Genomic DNA, 19,316 nt, shown 5'->3' with positions numbered 1-19,316 from the left:
CAGACTAAAAAGCCAAAGCACCAGTGACTCCCTGTTCAACATCAATCAGCCAAGGAATGCGTGGCCTGGAACAACCCACAGCCGCTCTGATCCTGAGTGTCCTCAGTGGGACCCTCGCCAGTGGAAAAGGAATGCTCTGAAAGGGAGAGAAAGATCCCCAAATGCAGTATGAAATCACACCATGAAAATGTGCCAGAACCTACAGACTTGAGAGGTGGACCAGATCTGTCTGAAGGGTGCAAATATCGAACAACTTTAAGGTAGTTAGAGTTTTGAAGGGAGTCATTGGAAGGTACTTTAATCACTGTATTGACACAATGGGCTAAAAGAATAAGAATAACCCCAGTCCCATGCCTAGAAAAATTCCTATTGGAGCAGAGTTGCAGGCAAAATGAAAAGGGAGGAAAGAATCGCTCAGTTTTCAGCCCCTAAGCCGAATGCATGTGTTTGTTTTTAATACATTACTTTGTTTTGCTGCCAGCCCTAGGACTTTGAACTTCAGGGTCTGGGTGCTGTCCCTGGGCTTTTGTGCATAGGGCTAGCACACTACCACTTGAGCCAGATCTCTGCTTTTGGTTCAAACATGTCCCTGTCATGGTGGCTAATTGGAGCTAAGAGTCTCATCTGCCCAAGGTGGCTTTTAATCACAATCCTTAGATCTCGGCCACAGGAGTAGCTAGGATTACAGGTGTGTGTCACCAGTGCCTGGCACATTTTTTATAACATCAATCTACTCGTGGAGTCTCTGTTAAAGTTATTATATTGACTATGTTAAAAAAAACCTGAACTGGCATCTACTTACTGAATAAAGAAAAAGAAGTGTCCTAATATTTGAGCACCTATTGTGTATAAGTATTACCCTATTAAATTCTTTATCTCATTTAATCTTCATAATTACTCTGTAATAGATCTTACAGCCCCTGCTTTATAGATTAAGAAACTAAGTCTCAAAGATAGGAAGGATTTGCTTGTAATATCTAGTAACTAATTTGCAAAACCATGATTTGAACTAAAGTTAATCGGATTCTAAAGCCTAGTGTTCTCCCTACGGCAGTGTACATCAAAAACAATTTGAACTCTCTTTGGCTGAGTTCCTGTCAACTAAGCGTGTCTTTTCTGAAATAGCCAGCATCCTGCTTCAGCCACCAGGATACCCACTGGAGGACCACTGAACTTCCATTTGGATGTGTAGCCAAAACAGACTTTTAAAAGATTGGCCACTTTCACTGAAGAATTTATGCTTTTCTCTTTACGCTCTGAGATACCACCCATGTTCATTACTTTTATCATCTGTGTGACCAAAATAACTAAGGACAGTTTGGAAGGAAAGATGTATTTTCACTCACAGCTTCAGAAGACTCAGCGCATGGTCACTTGGCTCTGCTGCTCCTGGGCTCATGGTGAGGTGGAACCTCCTGGTGGGGGAAGCAGTGTGGAAGGGAGCTGCTCACCTCACGCCCACAGGCTAGCACTCAGACCCTGCTCTCCAGGGATCCATCCCAGCGGCCTCTGCCCTCCAGCCAGGCCTTAGCACTCAATGGTCCTGCACCTCCTGCAGTCCCTACAAGCTGGAGACCAAGAATTCATCACATGAGCTCTTCAAACCATAGCACCATCTTTGACAAACAGATCCCACTTCTCTATATTTGCCATCCTTGAGCAATAAGCCGTTTTCACCTTGGTCCCAAAATCATACAATCTCCTAGGAATAAAAGATAAGAATAATTCAGTTGTGGAGGTCTACGACTATTGTCCGATTTAATGAGGAAAACAAAACATAGAAGTCTAGTTTTCACCATCAAGGTGGAGCCACAGCACCAGGAAGGTCAGAGTAGCGCAAAACCCAAATGCTCATCCCATTATGCAAGTCAGTGGTAAGTGATTGTTCCCGAATATGACAAATGCCAGGGGTGCTCAAGCCACTACAAGCCACTACAAGCAGACATTGTCCCACAGACCCCTATTTCAGAATACACCATCTCAAACCTTTGTTACTCAGTAGTACTAAAAGCTGACATTCTGTGGACACTCAGCAAAGGCATGAACCATGCTGGTCACTTTCCTTCATCTAGCCGCCCTTCATCCTCAACTCCAGCCCTACTGGTTAAGTTTGCTCATTAAATCTGTTCTCCATGTAAGATAACCAAGGCATATGGAGGTGCCTTCAGCTTACTTCACCAATTATTTTGCAACATTCTAGAGAATAGCATTTCTCAAATTCTCTGTGTGGTGGACCCAGTTTTCCCTCAGTTTGTTATGGACAAATTATAAAAATAAAAAGTACTCAAAAAATAAAAGTCAAAAAGAAAAGACATAAAATTTGTCGTTGAGATTCAGTAGAATTATTGTGTCATATTAAGATAAATGCTTAGCCTCAGTTTCCCAGTGTCTATACATGTCACAAATGTTTGAAGATCTTGCGGGCTTGAGGACCATATTTTGAGTAGTACTGTACCTTAAAAAGTTAATATTATAAGCTGGGTATATTCAAAGGCAGATGGCTAATGCCAAAGCCTAAGACGTCACTCTTTTGATGTACTCTTACATAGAAAAATTGTCTAACCAGTTGCTTACAGATTTCTAAGTATCAGCCATCACTAGTATTACCATTATTCTATTCTATGTAGTTCTCAAGTAATGCGTCCATTATTAAGGTCAGCAGTGCAGATCCTTACAGACAATTTGTACCATATGAAATTAATACCATGTGTTTTTATTGAATGAAACATAAGTTTCCTTTAGATGATAAATCTATTGATCAGAGCATATATTCCTCTTTTGAACTATCTGATCAAGTCTAATGATAATGCTAATAATTGGCATTTACACATTATCACCACATTTGACAAAGATAAGGAATGAAAGGTGTATTTTCACAGGGACAATTTCTCCAGGGTGTTTATATGATACATCAGAGGAATGTTTGTTGAATAAAGACTGAAACCTCTTAAATTTTCTCCTCATCAGGGACTTGTGGATAATTTGCAAGCAATTTGTATCCCCCTTTGCCACAGGACTAAACCTCAGATGTAATTTCTGCAGTTGTCAATCACTTTTCTTGTCCCAAAGACCATTCTGCAAGAATCATGTTCTGAGGGTTTTCTCACGTGTTTAAATCCAGGAATTGAAAGCGATGCTGGAGGAACAGAGGGCTTCTGTTAGGAGTGGGAGAGAGGGTGAAAGGCAGGGAATCACGTCTGTCTGTAATAAGCACTTCTTCCAGTACACACTAGAATTGGAAGTGCATGTCAGGTGGAGATTAGTTCTAAGACTCTTCATTTTTAAAATTACCCTTTTTTGCTATCCCATTTGGTTAGACTTACAGAAGAGCAGGTAAGATGTCAGTCGAGATTTATAACTCTCCTTCCCCATGATTGATGGAAAGGTAACGAAAAGAGTTATCTCCAAGGCAAGTGTAGCAGTTAGAATATTCTTTTAAGAAAATGAAAGTATATTACATAGTTACCTAATGCATCCGCATTGTGGACTTGTAACTGGCATTATTGTATCTACTGGAAATATGGGGAAACTAACGTGGAAATTCACTTGTATCTTCAGGCAGTTTCTCTATACCTTTTATTTTAGAGGTGAGTCTATATAAACACGCCTCTTATTTTTTACTTAAATTCTTTCTAATGCTCACTAATATGCATTCTTATAGTCAATAATGAAAGCTCAGATACTCTAAGTCATCCACAGTCCCTCACTTGAAGGCCCCCATAGTAATTACATTGACTTTCCTGCCATCCAACTTTTTATACAGTTTTACTCACGTAAGGCCTGGATTGTATACCTAACTTGAGTCCGGTTTCCCTTAATTTCGATTACACTATGAGCAAGATATCCTTGTCCATGCCTGCTCATTTTGGCCCTGGTTTATAGGAAGAACAGAGTAATAGGTTTCTGAGGTCAGGAAATGGATCCTCACAAGCCAGCACTTAAAGGAGATCCTTGACATGCCTGACAGCAGCGCCGGCTCTCCTTGGGCTCCGTTAGCCAGCTGCGCTGCAGTGTGGGAAGGAGGAACCCCGGCCCTCTGGAGCAGGCTGGGGCTTTCCCTGGCTGCTGGACAGCCTGCCTGGGCATCCTGTTCATAGAACCAGGACTGAAGTCGGGTCATGAGGCAAGTCTCCCACCACAAGGACAGCCTGGCAGTCACATGCTGACAGACCAGCCACCAGCCACCTTGTGTTGGTGTTTTTTAGCCTGTTTTCTGGTTATACGTAGACTTCCAAGATTCATGACAGCCCTGACACGGGGGGTAAATGTTTAGCGTTGGCCAGAGGAAAGTCTCACGGAAGGCCAGCCCTCGTGCCAGAGAACCTGGATCTCCATTTCACATCCAGGCGCGCTGGAAGGCTTACGTTGATGGAGGGATGAGAAGGGATTTACCGTAACAGCACAGGGCAGAGAGCACCCGAAGCGAGCGCTTCCAGAACACTTAAGCCCCACACATATTTGCACACAGGCACAGGCACTCACAGATCTAGACTTACAAAACAACACTCAGATTATAGACAGGAATACTTAAAATGCCCAAGACCAATGTCACTCACGCCTAGTGTGAACACCACCCTCATTCACACTCTCACCACTTAGGGGGGGAGCCCGTGAACGAGGTAGTGCTCTGGGCCGCGCTCAGGACCAGCCAAGCCCTCGCCCTCGAAGTGCACGTTCTTCAATACATCAGGTGTATTGTTTACAATGGCTACTTCTTGTTGTAGTTTAAAACAGGCTAGAGATATGCCAACAAGATGCATTATTTGGCCCTCTCCTGAGTCCTATTCTTCAGAAGGAAACGACAGGGTATTATTGGGCAAACTGACTAAACAGGAATTCAGATGACAGATTTGCTTATTTCATTGTTTCACATATACATTAGGTAACATCATCTTCCTACCACTAGGAAATATGCGCTGAAGGACGGTGATAGATATGCAGATTACCCTATTGGAAGAAAAATTAAAAATAAGGACAAAAAGCGTGGCATATCAACAAAGATTGATCTAGATATAGAACGTGTATTTTTGTACTCTTTTAACACTGTACTATTTTTATTTCGTAACATTTGGTAAATTCAAAATTATTTCCAAATGAAAAGTTTAAAATAAATCCATTTTACTTTGTAAAATGAGCAAAAACATAATATCCTCAAATCATTTCATAAACTTCCCTAAGTCCTATCTGATTTATGAACGTTTGATTGACCTGCTAATTCAAGAGTGCAAGATGGTACACTGAGGTAAATGGTACACTGAGGTAAAACTTCCAGAACGTCTCCCTCCCCTGACATGAGCCAGATACACTTATGTCTCCTCCATATCTACAGGCGATATATTGAAGTATAATTATACCATTCGCTGTACAATTTTAATTCACTTTCTCTAATAAGTACCCTCAGATCCCAGCTAGATGATAGAAATGGAAAATGCCAGAAGATTATCCCTTTAAATACAACCCTCTCTTTCGTGTGTGTGTGTATACTGGTATTAAGGCCTGAAATCAGGGCCTTGGTCCTGTTCCTTAGCTCTTTTGCTCAAGGCTGGTGCTCAACCACTGGAGTCACAGCTCCACTTCCATCCCTCTCTTAATGCTTCACTAGAGTCTGGTTCCTGCCTACAGGCTTGCTGGCCTCCTTTCCTATCTGCTTTTGTGACTTCCTTTCTGCCTGCTTTGCTGATTTCTTCCCTTCCTTCCTGACTTCCTTTTACCGAGGTCAGATAGTTCTTCCCCGCTCCTCGCTGTCTACACCCCCCACTTCTAGTTTCCCAATAAATCTCTGGCATGTCAAATCTTGTCTTGGTATCTGTCTTCAGAGGATCTAGACTAACAGCCTCCTATTTTTAAAGTCATCCGTAGAGAACGAAGGTATTACACTTAGTCACCTTTCCTAGCCTTCATCAGTAGTACATTAAAAGGCTTCTCCAAAGCAGACAAGACTTTGAAGAAGATTGGAGTGGAAAAGGTAGCTGGATAATTTTAACAGGTGATGGAATCAAGTCTCCACCATAGTGCTAGCTCCACTGCATAGTATAGAAACAGGCCTTGTCCCGGACTTGCACGGATCCCACACAAACATGCTTTACTTCTGAACACAGACAGCAACGCAATAGAATGGCAACTTCCTTGATAGCATTAACTCCCTATTTGCTTCCCCAACCGGTTGTAAATGTCGACCGAGAGGACCTGAATTCCATGTTAGCTACTCTTCCTCTCCAGGCTTGCGTTGCCCACGGCCCACTTGGATTTCCACAAGTCACGAGCTCACTTCTGTTTTCTCTTGAACTGTAACTCATTAATTCCTGCTCTTGTCCTTACTAAGGTCCCAGGCCATGAGTCCTCTGCTGCATCACACACATCCATCTCAAAGTCAGCTCCTTTGAAAGCTCCTTTCAGGCTGCGTACTTTCTTAGAAAATGGTTTCCCCCACCCCCTGGTTGTTGCCTTGCCAGCCAGCAGCTGTTTCTTCTCGGTCCCTGCAAGAATCCTACTGCTGCTGACTGGGTCTTTCCTTCTTTATCCCATTAGTCACCTAACGATATCCTTGCCACTCAGCCTCTAAAGTCCTCCACACTGAAGCCAAGGTGATTTTTCTGACAACATGGGCGTAAGTTGTTTGGTGATGTCCTTGCATATTTTTTAAGCTTTTTTTTTTTTTTTCTGTATGTTTTGATAAAACCTGCAGACATTCAACTACAACCACCCCCCACCACCATGGTGGATCTCATTCATTTTAAATAAGATTAGAGAAAAATAAGGCACCATTCAGTTCTATAACACTGACATGGGAGAGGCCTTTTTTTAAATTTTGAGATCATATTTTAGAAATGGAGAGGTAACACACCTCATATAAAGGTACAGGTTTTGCCTGGCACCAGTGGCTCACGCCTGTAATCCTAGCTACTCAGGAGGCTGAGATCTGAGGATCATGGTTTGAACGAAGTCAGTTCAGGCAGGGAAGTCCTGAGACTTTTTATTTCCAATTAATCACAGAAAAAGCTGGCAGTAGCACTGGGACTCAGGTGGTAGAGCACTAGCCTTGAGCAAAAGAAATCTCAGTGACAGCTCTCAGGCCCTGAGTTCAAGCCCCAGGACTGGCAAAAAAAAAAAAGTTTAGATTTTAAATAAGTACTGTGGCAAGGTTTGACAAATACATAATATACCCTAACACATTGCAGAACTCTTTCATCATCCCCCCAGATTCTACTTTAATTAGGAAATGACTTAAAAATAAATTACATGAATGATTGAAAAATACAAAATCATCCAGCACCATTGTTTTAACCCTTTACAATTAGTTCAGTGAATTTACCTTAATTTTTGTTGTTATTCCTGGGGACACACATTTTCATCTGTTGAGACATCCTTCCTCCTGATAAAAGTGATACTTAGAAACAGAGTAGATTTTAACAGGATTCCATTTCCTTACCCCTCATACATGCCAAAGCCTACCATCTATTAATCTCAGTGACTGTCATTTCATTTTTTATTTATTCGTCTAGTGTGTATGCACAAATCTCATTTGCAGATCTTCCTTGGCATGTAGTCTCTGGCCAGGTCCAGAGAGTTCCAGAGATATTTGTTGAATAAATACACAATGTTACAGGCCTAGGTTAGTGACTTGTAGGTAATATGTGAAGTTCAGACTTTATGTCAAGGCAAAGATGTCCATTATGTTATGTGTGTGTGCGTTTCCACAAATGCCATGATTAGATCTGTGCTTTAGAAAGGCAACTCAAAGCAGTGTAAAGACTATAAACGAGTGACAAAAATAGTTACAAGGATTGAGTTGGGCCTACAAGATGTGTGTGTCTGTGTCTGTGTGTGCATGTGTGTAAATACTGGTTGGTCCTGGGGCTTAGACTTGGGGCCTGAGTGTTGTCCCTCAGATTTTTTTGGGGGGTCAGGTCATGGGGCCTGAACTCTGGGCCTGGGCACTGTACCTCAGCTCTTCAGCTCAAGGCTAGTGCTTTACCACTTGAGCCACAGCGCCACTTCCGGCTTTTTTTGTTTTTGCTTATGTGGTGCTGAGGAATTGAACCCAGGGCCTCATGCATGCAAGGCAAGTGCTTTACCACTGAGCCACCTTCCCAGCCCTGTCCCTCAGGTTTTACACTCAGGGCTCGTGTTCTACTGCTTGAGCCACAATTCTACTTGTGAGGGGTGGTTAATTGAAGTGTCTCACAGACTTTGTTGCCTGGGCTGACTTTGAATCACGATCCTCAGGTATCAGCCTACTCAGTAGCTAGGATTATAGGAATGAGCCACCAATGTCCAGCTGTATGAGGTGGTTTTTGTTGTTGTTTTTGTCAGTCATGGGGCCTGAACTCTGGGCCTGGGTGCTGTCCCTCAGCTCCTCAGTGCTCTACCACTGAGCCACCTTCCCAGCCCATGTATGGGGTATTTTTTTTTTTAAAGAAATGGAGTTGGAACGGAGTGAAAAATTCAAAATAACCTTTTTTGAATTTAAATATTTTATTGGCTTCAATGAATATACACTTGAACAATTCACAAGTATATTAAGTTATCTGAATTTCATTTCTGTACTTATTTGCTGTATGTTTTCCACTACAGGACACCTCTAATTGTTCTATTAGTATTATTTTTTCCAAACGGTTGAATGACCTTTTCACCGTTTCTCACCCCTCAGTATCCTACCATCATAGTAGATTAAAATACAAATGAGAAAATTCAGTGTTGCTGGTGCAGAGCATGATTTTTTAAAAAACATGCATGAATCCACTAACATATCATGTTCAATAATGGAATGACTCATTTGAGGAAATATAAACTTTTCCTGAAAAAAGTCTAAGGAATTTTGGAGCCAGCTCCATAAATCAGCATCAAATATATCAAACATAATGTGAGTATGCTAATATGGGATTCATAAAAATAGCATCTCTACTACAACGAGCTAATAGAAAACCCGTGTCATCGCTTCCCATCCTCCTTCACAGGGCCCCTTCTCTGCTGACCAGTGGACTAGGAGATGTCTCCCGCTTTTGGCCCTTCCCTCATCCTAACAAGCCCTGAGAGAGCGGCGCCCAGCGGCCATGTCCCCAAGTCTGTGAAGGAGGGTAGGAGCCGTTCTCTGGGCGTTGGCCCCCAGGTCTCTGGATGGCAACTACCTCAAACCGATCATTTGCGTCAGTCTATAGATGAAAGGGAAGGAGGCCTGGTTGTCCGGGCCTGCATGCTCTTGGTGCTGCTGGATGCCAGGCTGCAGCAACACCACCTGCTCTGCGGTGGGGCTGTCTTGGGGGCATGACACCCCGGCTTCTCCTGGGGCAGGCTCCATGTTGTCTTCGAGTTGCGCCTTCTCAGACCCGTGCTCCTGCTGCTCCTCCGCAACTTCCCCCTGCAAGGGCCCCGCCAGGTCTGCGGGGGCCTCCTCAGCAGGGGTGAGGTCCGCGGCCCGCCTCGAGTCCCGGCCCTCTCTGCCCTGCCCTGTCAGGCACAGTAGCAGTTCCTGCAGCTCCTTCTTCTTCTCCATCTTCTCCTGCATCAGCCGGCGGACACACTCTTCTTTCTCACGCTGCAGCTCATCCAGGACGCCCATCTGCTCTTCACAGGATGCCATCTCCTCCTCCATGGCACCGATGCGTTCTGACAGCAGGCTGCAGCCACGGGGGAGGTCGTCCACAGGACTCTGCTGGTCCACCTGGCCAGGCAGGTCATAGATGAAGCAGATCTTCAGCCGCTTTGTGGGACTCTGGCTGTCCTGCTCTCCCTCCCCAGGTGCGCTGTGGTGCCAGGTCTTGGGGTAGAGGGCCTGGCGCGCCAGCTCTGTCTGGCACTGGGCTGCCAGGTGGGCCAGGCCCTCGCAGCGGGCCTGCTGCTCCTGCAGCTCACGGCTGAGCTGCGCCTTCTTAGATTCAGCGATGGACAGTGCTGCACAGTAAAAATCCCACATGGTATGTGGGTTGTCCACGTCCTCTGGGACGGTCACAGCAGGGGGAGCTGCCTCCTCTCCCTTGTCCCCTCTGCTCACTCCTTCGCCTTCTCTAGGGAGAGTCAGGAGCCTCAGCTGGGCCCGCAGCTGCGCATTCTCCTGCCTCGTGGCTTCCAGGCACGTCAGTGTGTCCTGGAACTTTGGAGGCACCGTCCGGTCCTCCAATGTGCCCTGCACCTGCTTCTGCTGCAGCTGCTCCAGCCGCTGGGTCTGCCTCCGCAGGTGCTGCTGCAGGGCCTCCTTCTCTGTGCTCAGCTGCTGATGGGTGGCCAGGTGCTGCTCACAGGTGGCTCTGAGCTGCTGCAGCTGGGCCAGGGACCGATCCTGCAGCTCTTGGGCCTCTTGATGCTTGGACTCAGCCATCTCCTTCCATTCTTTGAACGTCTCCTCCCGCTGCTCCAGCTTCTCCTGAAGATGTTTCTTCTCCTGCTGCTCGGCGTGCAGGAGGCCGGCGAGCGAGTCCTTCTCATTGCTCAGCCTCTTCCAGCCGTCCTGCAGCTGGGCCAGCTGCTCGTTCAGCTCGCGGTTGCACACCAGCGTGCGTCTCTTGGTCTCCTGCTCCTTCTCCATTGTCTCCAGGATCTTGCGCCGGTCGGAGGCATGCTGTTCCCATTCCTCTGCTTTCTTCTCCAGTAGCCGCTGCTGCTGCTCCAGGCTCTGGAGACTGAGGCTCTGGTTCTCCTCCACCTGGAGGAGAAGTTGCTCCTCCAGGGTCTTGAGCTCCTTCTGCAACTGCAGGGCCTGAGCCTGCAGCCGCTGCTCAGCCTGAGATGGCCCCGCAGGGCGCTGCAGTTCTGCCAACTGCACTCTCAGCTCCACCAGCTCCCCCTCCAGCTCCAACACCTGCCTGGCCCCTTGCTCTTTCTCCTCTCTCAGCCTGCCCACCTCCTCTAAGAGCTGCCAGGCCTTCTCCTTCCCTGTACACCTCTCTCCACCATCAGTTCTTCCTCCAGAGAGTCTCTCTCCAGCTTGAAGGTGGTGGCCAGCTCTCTCATGCTCTGGAGTTGTCTTTCCAACTCTGCGTGCTCCACCAGCACCTGCTGACACATGTGCATTTGTATATCCATGTTGGCCTTCTGTGTCAGGAGTGCATCCAGCCTGTCCCGCAGCTCGATGTTCTCATCCTCCAGGTCTTCACAGCTTCTGCTCTTCTGCTGGAGCTGCAGCGTCACGCAGTTCAGGGCTTTTGTGAGCTCGAGGTTGTGGAGCTCGGTGTCAGTCTGCGCGGTGGAGACGGCAGACAGCTCCATCTCCAGCTCCCTCATGCGCTGCTCTACAGCCTGCAGGCGGCTGGTGAGGTGGTCCCGCTCCAGGGCTCTTCCATCGGCCACCTGCCGCATGTGGGCCAGGGCAGATTGTAAACTGGATTTTTCTGAAGCCACCATCTGCACTGATAGCTTGTGCTGCTCCCGCTCTGCTCCCCGTGCCTCGTGCACACAGGCGGTCTCCTCCTGCAGCTCCTGCAGCTACTTATTCTCTTGCTTCAGTTGGTCGATCTCTCTGCAGAGCTGCTCATTTTGCGTTCTGCTGGCATCGAGGGCAAGCACCAGATGTTGGTAGCACCTTTCGAGGTCCTCGGTGGCAGAGGGACCCGGGTCACTCTCAACCCAGGCAGCTCTGACTGTGCCCAGAAGCGGGGAAGGCTCAAGGCCTGCGTGGTCTGTGGCCACACCCTCAGCTGAATGACCGTCCCCGGCGGCGTTTGTCTTGGGGTTACCTCCTTTTTTAGTCTTCTTCTTTCTCTTGAGTTCTGCAGATCCGGCAGGACCATTCCTCCGCTAGTATTCTTCCAGGAGTCTCTTTCCTGCGGCTAACTTTTTCAGTCGTGTTTGTTCAGACATCCCAGCTCTGGGACGGGGAAGATGTGGGGGCCACATTCCCAGGCTCTCGGATGTCACGTCCATTCTCCAGTCACCACCAACTATATCTACCTCGATGCACCAACTATGTCACCTCGATTCACCTCAATTTGCTCCCTCACCACTCCATACCTCTACCTCCCTCCACGGCTGGTAGTGGTATGGAATACCAGGGCTACTAGGCAGCATGGAAGGTGGGCGTAGCCTCTATTCTTGGATCCCATTGGTCAGAAAAACAGGGGAAAAATAGGGGGTGTGGCCAGAACCTTTGACCAAGGCAGAATGGGGCAGTCACAATGAGAGCTGCTCCTGTGGGCCCATCCCCACACATCCTGTCCAGTTTGGTTGGCGGCAGAGTGGGACCTCCCCTGGGAACTGGTGCATGGTTTTACAAGTCACCCTTCCTGGTTCCCAGCACACAACTGTGGTCACCAGGGTTTCCACCAGACTTCCCACTGCCCTTCAGGTCTGCACATGTCAGACGTCTTCAGGGCTCCATGCCGTGCAGTTAGTGTTGTTTGGATCATATTTGCTGACGCTGGCATTCTGATCAGGGAGGCGCAGGGGTTTGCAGTGGCTTTGGTACACCCTGCTCCTGCAGGCTCTCTGGGACTGGGCAGCACAGGGACCTCCTAGGCCCAGGGCTCCTCTCCATGAGTACTGGCCATGCTGCCTTCAGCTCAGTGAGGCCATGCATAGCAAATACTTCCTAGCCTAAAGGGAGCTTGAGGCTGTGGCAATCATCTTCTTCCTACATTTCAATGAAATCTTACCGCAGCAAACGTTCCCCACACTTTGGCTGTGATGGCAGGGGGTTCAGGTACACAATCATGTGAGGACTACTCCTCCAGAGTAAAGTCAGTCAGTTAGCCACGCAGCCGTCTGACTAGTCCCACCCAAATGCTGTCCAGTTTGGCAAGAATGCAGCTTCTGGGGTCACCCTCAACCACTCCGGAGCCCTGGGCCATCGACCGCAGCACTGGCAAGGTGGGGTGGGGGCTGAAGGGATTGATGACTTCATTTTGTGCGGCTGGCTTTTCCTTCCCATGAAAAGCTGTGCTGGCTGTGGTGGTCCACACCTGTGATCCCAGCAGGAGAATCAATCATGGGTTCAAAACAAGCCAGAGCTACATAGCCAGTTCAGGACTGGCCTGGGCTACAGGCCCTCGGGCTGCGGCTGTGAGGGCAAGGCCCAGGCATCTTTGCTGCATTGTCATTGTCTGGCTAGCCTCGCCCCCCCCCCCCCCAGCAGAGCACACGTGACTCACCACACACACACACACACACACACACACACACACACACACCATGGTACAAAATAAACTTCCTAATAAGTGATTAATAATGAAGGAGAAAGAATAGAGATACTGTGGTTTGGGACTGAGAGGAGATTCAGAGTTGCGCCGCTGAGAAAAATTCTATCAGGGAAACAAAGATCAGGCAAATTAATTTTAGGACATGGAAGTGTCCAACAGGTAAATAAGCGATGACGTGAGCATACAGATGTTGCTTCTGTGCAAATGTTTCTCCATTTGCCCATGTCTATACCCTTCTCACCTTCCTTGGGGCCCCAGGACCCTTACCATTTAGGCAGCAATGTAAAGAAGTACACATTTCTTTTTCTCCACACAACTGTTTACCTCTTTGGGCAAAAATCTTATTCTAGGTACAATTAGACCTAGCTTAAAACCTAATGGCACTAATTGAAATGAACTCCAAGATATGGAAAAAAAGAGTGTTTTTTAAAAAAATATATGAAGTGTGAAGGTATTTTTTATTCCCCCTTTGGCTTATCCCCTGTTATCACTGTCTTGGATCTCGGTGCCCTGTGTCTTGTGCATTTGCCTATCTGATTTGAGGAAGGGAAGGGGAAATCACAAAACGGTGAGACGAAGGACAACCGGTGAACCAACACACAGCGATGCTCACAGGACACTGTGTTGGAAAAGAAACACTTCCTGAGGGTGGAAAACGTCAACTCAGGAGGACAGTAGCTTTAGAAAATTTAAGCAGCAATTAGTTTGCTCTGGCTTAACAGAAAGGAAGGAAACGTGATGTTCTCATGTCTCTATACCTCTAATGTGACTTCCCTTTAAAAGAAAGTTGTCCTCTCATAAGTCATGATTCACGTAAATAAGTTCATCACTTTGCATCAGTTGCTTGCTATGAAGTAGCTATAGTATCTTTATGTTCAAATTCTACTTGGTAAAAGAAGAATGCTGTAGAGAAAAATTGCATATTTAACATTTATGAACCATTTCCCCGGCCTTCTGGCTAATAGCCTTGTCCAGAGAATGGCAAAATCATACATAATAATGTTGATTTTATAGCCTTGTCCAGAGAATGGCAAAAACATACATAATAATGTTGATTCTTGGTCATGATACATTCAATCCTGATTATTGCTTCCTATTTACTGACTTTACCCTTCTAAAACTTTGCTGCTATGACATAAGAATAGAATTTGAGAATAGAATGTCTCACACTTTCAGAATTAGTAAAGCTGTTTTTATCAAAATATAGTAGGTGTCAAGAAGAAGAAGGCTTATAGCTCAAATATTTAAATGGATGGTTTTTCTTGATGCTAGATAGAAATTTCTAAATGCCCTTATTGTGTATTTCTTAAATAAGTCATTGTATTTAGTGGTGACTACAAAGGCTGATAGTACAGTGAAGAGCAGATAAACTGGTTGTCCATAAAAAGACAGCACTCCAAGTGCTTAGCAATTTCCATGGTGCAAATATTTACTGTCTCCATCATGGCCAATTTCAGACTGCCGGCATTCGGTAATTGAACTTAAAGTTGGGAAGGAAGCTCTGCACACAATCAGCTTGTAGGGCAGGAAGATCCATCTTCAGCATTGAACAGTGGAGCACCCGTGCTTGTGTTTAATGTCTGTTTGTGCTACATGGAAGCCACATGCATTACCTAATCTTCCCATGCTCAAATTTTGTCAGATATAAAACTGGCATAGCGGTTGGCTGTGGTGGACGGAGATGGGGGCGGAGGATTGTGAGTTCAAGGTTAGCTTGAGCCACATAGTGATTTCTATGTGGTGAGATCGAGGAAAGGGAGGCTTCCTTTGCTACAAGTCAACATCTCTATTCTTTTGTTGATTCCACACCAACACTGCATAATCCAAGGTGATAAAGACTTCAATATAGACACCTCTACTTATTTGCATGTGGACGTTCAATTGTCTGGCTGTCGTTTATTGAAAACTACTTAATCTTTTCCCCTTTGAATAGTGTTAATGGTTTTTCCTTCCTCTTCCAAAATCCAATTTACTATTTGGAAAAACAAACCCAAATTCTAATTTCCAGGCTGAAGGGCAGTACCATCTATTCCTTGCACTGAGAGACGATTTCTAGATTGCGATCTATCTGTTCTGGAGAGAGCGAGAGTTTGCTGCTGCAGCAGTGATGACATGGGCCCTGCTCATTTATACTGCAAGCGTCATCCCCCAGTTCACTCGGCGAGCGGGACTCGAGGGTGTGATTTTCCTTGTTAAGATACTCAGTGAGGGCCAAGCGCGGGGGCACATTCCTGTAATCCAGCTACTCAAGAGGCACCGATAGGAGGATCACCAGCTGGGGCTAACCCAGGCTGTCCTTCCTAAGACTTTGTGTCAGCCACCAGCCAGGCGTGTGGCCCGCAGCCGCCATTCCATCTACCTGGGAGAAGGGTAGGAGGCCTGCCTGGCTCAAGGGTCTTTGCCCAAGGGTTTTGCTAACAGCCACTGAAGCCCTCAAGAAGAGCTAAGGTCGGAGGGGTTCCAACCACAGGCTCAGGATTGCAGAGCTTTCAGCGGCAGAGCCAGGACCTAGGTGCAGACTCTCCCGACAGCTCCTCTCCAAGACCTCCCCGACCCGGCGTGGGTCACGGGCGGTCCGAGGCCCGCCCATCTATAAAACCTCAGCCATTTCCTCTTTCCGTGTGGCTTCCATACTTTTCTATTAGTCGTAACAGTTACTTGTATTATTTCCCTGAATCAGTAATAAATTCCCAGAGAAGAGGGACCCCTCCCCGCCGTGGAGACCGGTGAGGGGAGCTTTTGGCTTTCCACAATAGAGACATTTAATTATCTCACAAAGCAACATGTCTGGGAATGCATGGCAGCTTAACAGCTTCTTAAAAGGCCCAAGCTCTTTCCATTTTTTTCTTCACCCTACTTAGAAATTAGATTTTTATTTTCTCACCTGTCAGTTCCATTTCGAGATGACTGTCACCGATCTAAGCATCTGGTTATTACTCAAGACAAGACAAGAGCAGAAAGGCAGCATGGCGGAGCCATCTACGTGTGACAAGAAAACCCCCAGGAGCTCCTTTATTAGCTCCTTTACGTCTCATTCCAGTACTGGGTTCTGGCGTGTGATTTGCCAATTATACAACTGTGACCATAGCCTCGAATTTCCCCAAATACAGTGAGTTACCACCGCAGAATGTATAGGCCCCTTCGAGCCTTACTGGCAGTTACAGCCTGTCCAGGCAATGAAAAGTAGAGGCCGGGAAGAGGAGGCCATACCTGGAGGCTGTACAGCTGGAGAGTAACTTTGTCAAAGAGAACACCTTGGCTGGTAGCTGACTTTCAGACCCAAGCATGGGTTTAGGCCTAGCTCCCAGTGTCGTCAACCGAAGGTGGAATTAACCTTAAAGCTGTTTTGGGTGCACAGTATTTCGCCCTGTGCCCGGTATAAAGTGAGTCAATTATTTATGAATGGGGCCCAATTTGTTTAAACCTCATTGACCTTTAATACAGTTATGACATGTGTCTTGGCTGGATTCTCCCTCTATTGATTTGGTCTAGAAAAAAAAGAAAGCAAGAGTTGAAATAGGCCCTCGGGGTGAGGTGAAATTGTAGGTTACAGGCATGCTAAATTGCTTCAGTCTACTTTGTGTCCTTTGGAGTCAGAAAATGAAGCAATAAAGTAGGTTGATGTAAGTAATTCTTGTTTTTAAAGCTGCCTGCAAGTGCTCTTAACAATATCATGGATTTGATAAGATCTGCCTCTGACTTCTTCATTTAAAATGAACAGAAAGATGGTAAAGCCCAAGGAATGTTGAAACACCAGTGCTGTGCTAACAGCTTGAGCACTGGATTGGTGAGCGAGGCCTGCTAGGCATTCTTCCCCATTGTCTGCCATACCTGGGGGATGACAGCGGAGCCCCGGCCAGGAATTCCCTAGGGGGCAGACCCAGGTGCAGGGGTCCCCACACTCCTGCTCATTACTTATATGCCGTCAAGTTCAGACAAGGTTTAAACTCAGACGATTTTTCAAGTTTTAAATGTCAACATCTGTGATGGAAGAAGCTATTAAATCAGAATCTATTAACTGAGAGCGATCCTCTTCTCTACCCCCTCTCCACTGTCTGTGGTGGTTGTGGTGTTGTGGGCCAAGTAAAGATGGAAAAAGAACAAATCTGAGAATAGAACAAGCAAAATAGAAAGAGCACTGGTAACTGAAGGGGGAAAAAAAAGAGTCCTGTTTTGGGAGGTGATAGTGGAAAGGTTGGGAGTCAGTGTGTCAACATGAACTGGTTGGAACACAGCTCTCAAATCCTTTTTGTTGTTGTTGTTGTCAGTTGTGGGTCTTGAATTCTGGGCCTAGGCGCTACCCCTCAGCTGTTTAGCTCAAGGCCAGTGCTCTACCACTTGAGCCACAGTATCACTTCAGTTTTCTGGTGGTTTATTAGAGATAAAAGTCTCATGGCCTTTCCTGCCTGGGCTGGCTTTGAACCGTGATCGTCAGATCTCAGTCTCCTGAGTAGCCAGGATGACAGGCGTGAGCCATCGGCACCCAGCTTGGAATTCTTATTTGTATAGACGTTTTTTGGGGGGGGGGTCTGGGATTGAGCTCTGGGAGAGAGCTTGCCTAGCAAGTGCGAGGCCCTGGGATGAGCCCTCCACACCAAAAAGCTGAATAACAATTCAGCCCGATGAGTGCCCTGAGGTAAGTAGGCATTTATTTCCATTGGTAATGACTTATTTTGGGGGTGTCTGTATGTTACTGTTTACTGCCTTCAGTGAATTTCAGGTTGGTTTTAGGATATGAGTGAGCTTGTTTGGTTATGTACTATTTCCTACTATCATCCTCAAGATTGTAATCTCTTGCTTTTTTTTTAAAGCCTGTTCTTTCTCATACACCAGTGAAAAGAATTCTGGTGATTGATCACCCATCAGGGAGAGAATATGAAATAACTCAAAGAAATGCCGACCTGGAGCTTAGTGCTGTAGGGTTCGAGAGTGAGTAAGCAAACATGGACCACGCGTGTGTGTATTTGGTAGAGCTCAGGTGTGCCCTGAATTACCAGAAGGCTAGTGTAAGCTCTGTATAGCCCCACACAAGTAATACATGAACTCAGAGATTCTGCGCTGTGGCCTAAGCCTCTGCGTGCGCATGCCTGAGTGAAAGGCTGTGCCTTGAAGCGCCTTGTGCGTGAAGAGACAGGTGCCGCAGAAGACCAGACACGAGGAGGCGCGTCTGAAGGCAGACACCCTGCAGCTCTCGCTCAAAACTTTGTTACTCTGTTGCTGTCATGGACGATAATGAAATGCAGGAGAAGAAGCCAGCACTATTTGCCAGTCCATCTTTCTACTACATACTCACTAGAAAAGACTTCCTTGTCCCTTTGGGCGCTGAAGGCTGCGTGCAGGCCTTGTGTGTGCTAAGGATGGACTCCAGCATTGAGCTACATCCTGGCCTTCAGTTGTTACTCCTTGGAGCTCCTTCCTGGGAAGAGCATTCTAGGAGACCCAGCTCAACTCCCCTTGTCAGGGTCTGTCTCCCCTCTGTGCCCACCAACCATCCACTCTATTCAGACATACAGAAGGCTTTTCTCAAGGACTGCTCGCATGCACATCCTCTGCCAGCAGCAACCGTATCTCTGCTCCAAGTTTATCTTCTAATTAACAATAAGAGTAAAACCACAAAATGGTTTCAAACAAGAATTTTTTTTTTTTTTTGGTCTGGTCGTGGGGCCTGAACTCTGGGCCTGGGCACTGTCCCTCAGCTCTTCAGCCCAAGGCTAGCGCTCTACCACTTGAGCCACAGCACCACTTCCGGCTTTTTTTTCTTTTTGTTTATGTGGTGCTGAGGAATCGAACCCAGGGCCTCAGGCATGCAAGGCAAGCGCTCTACCACTGAGCCACCTTCCCAGCCCCTCAAACAAGCATTTTTAAATTGCTCTTGCGCTTAGGAGTTTTATATACCGCTCCAATACTGGTGATAAATATGGCATCTATGCATCGCTGTTGTTTCAATTTATAAAAACAGACAGCGGCAGGTGGCTCACGCCTGTCATCCTAGCTACTCAGGAGGCTGAGATCTGAGGACTGTGGTTCAAAGCCAGCCCAAACAAGACAATCGGTGAGATTTGTATCTCCAATTAACCACCCAAAAGCTGGAAGTGAAAAGCTGTGGCTCAGGTGGTAGAATGCCAGCCTTGCGTATAAAAGCTCAGGGACGGCATCCAGGCCCTGAGTTCAAGCTCCAGTATCAGCACA

General features: G+C 46.6%; 1 long non-coding RNA gene across 1 annotated transcript; it reads left to right on the top strand.

Annotated features, from left to right (window-relative positions):
* The first annotated feature begins 469 nt into the window (after positions 1-469).
* LOC122114697 lies at positions 470-18,878 on the top strand. Its single transcript, XR_006148600.1, has 3 exons — positions 470-528; positions 11,440-11,442; positions 18,832-18,878. It is a non-coding gene; the product is annotated as an uncharacterized LOC122114697 (long non-coding RNA).
* The last annotated feature ends 438 nt before the right edge of the window (positions 18,879-19,316 follow it).

This window comes from Dipodomys spectabilis, unplaced genomic scaffold (genome assembly GCF_019054845.1).
Source record: "Dipodomys spectabilis isolate Male_0828 unplaced genomic scaffold, ASM1905484v1 ptg000108l, whole genome shotgun sequence".
In the NCBI taxonomy this organism is placed as follows: Eukaryota; Metazoa; Chordata; class Mammalia; order Rodentia; family Heteromyidae; genus Dipodomys; species Dipodomys spectabilis.
The sequence above is the reverse complement of the archived record's forward strand: the minus strand, read 5'-3'. Positions and strand labels throughout refer to the sequence as shown.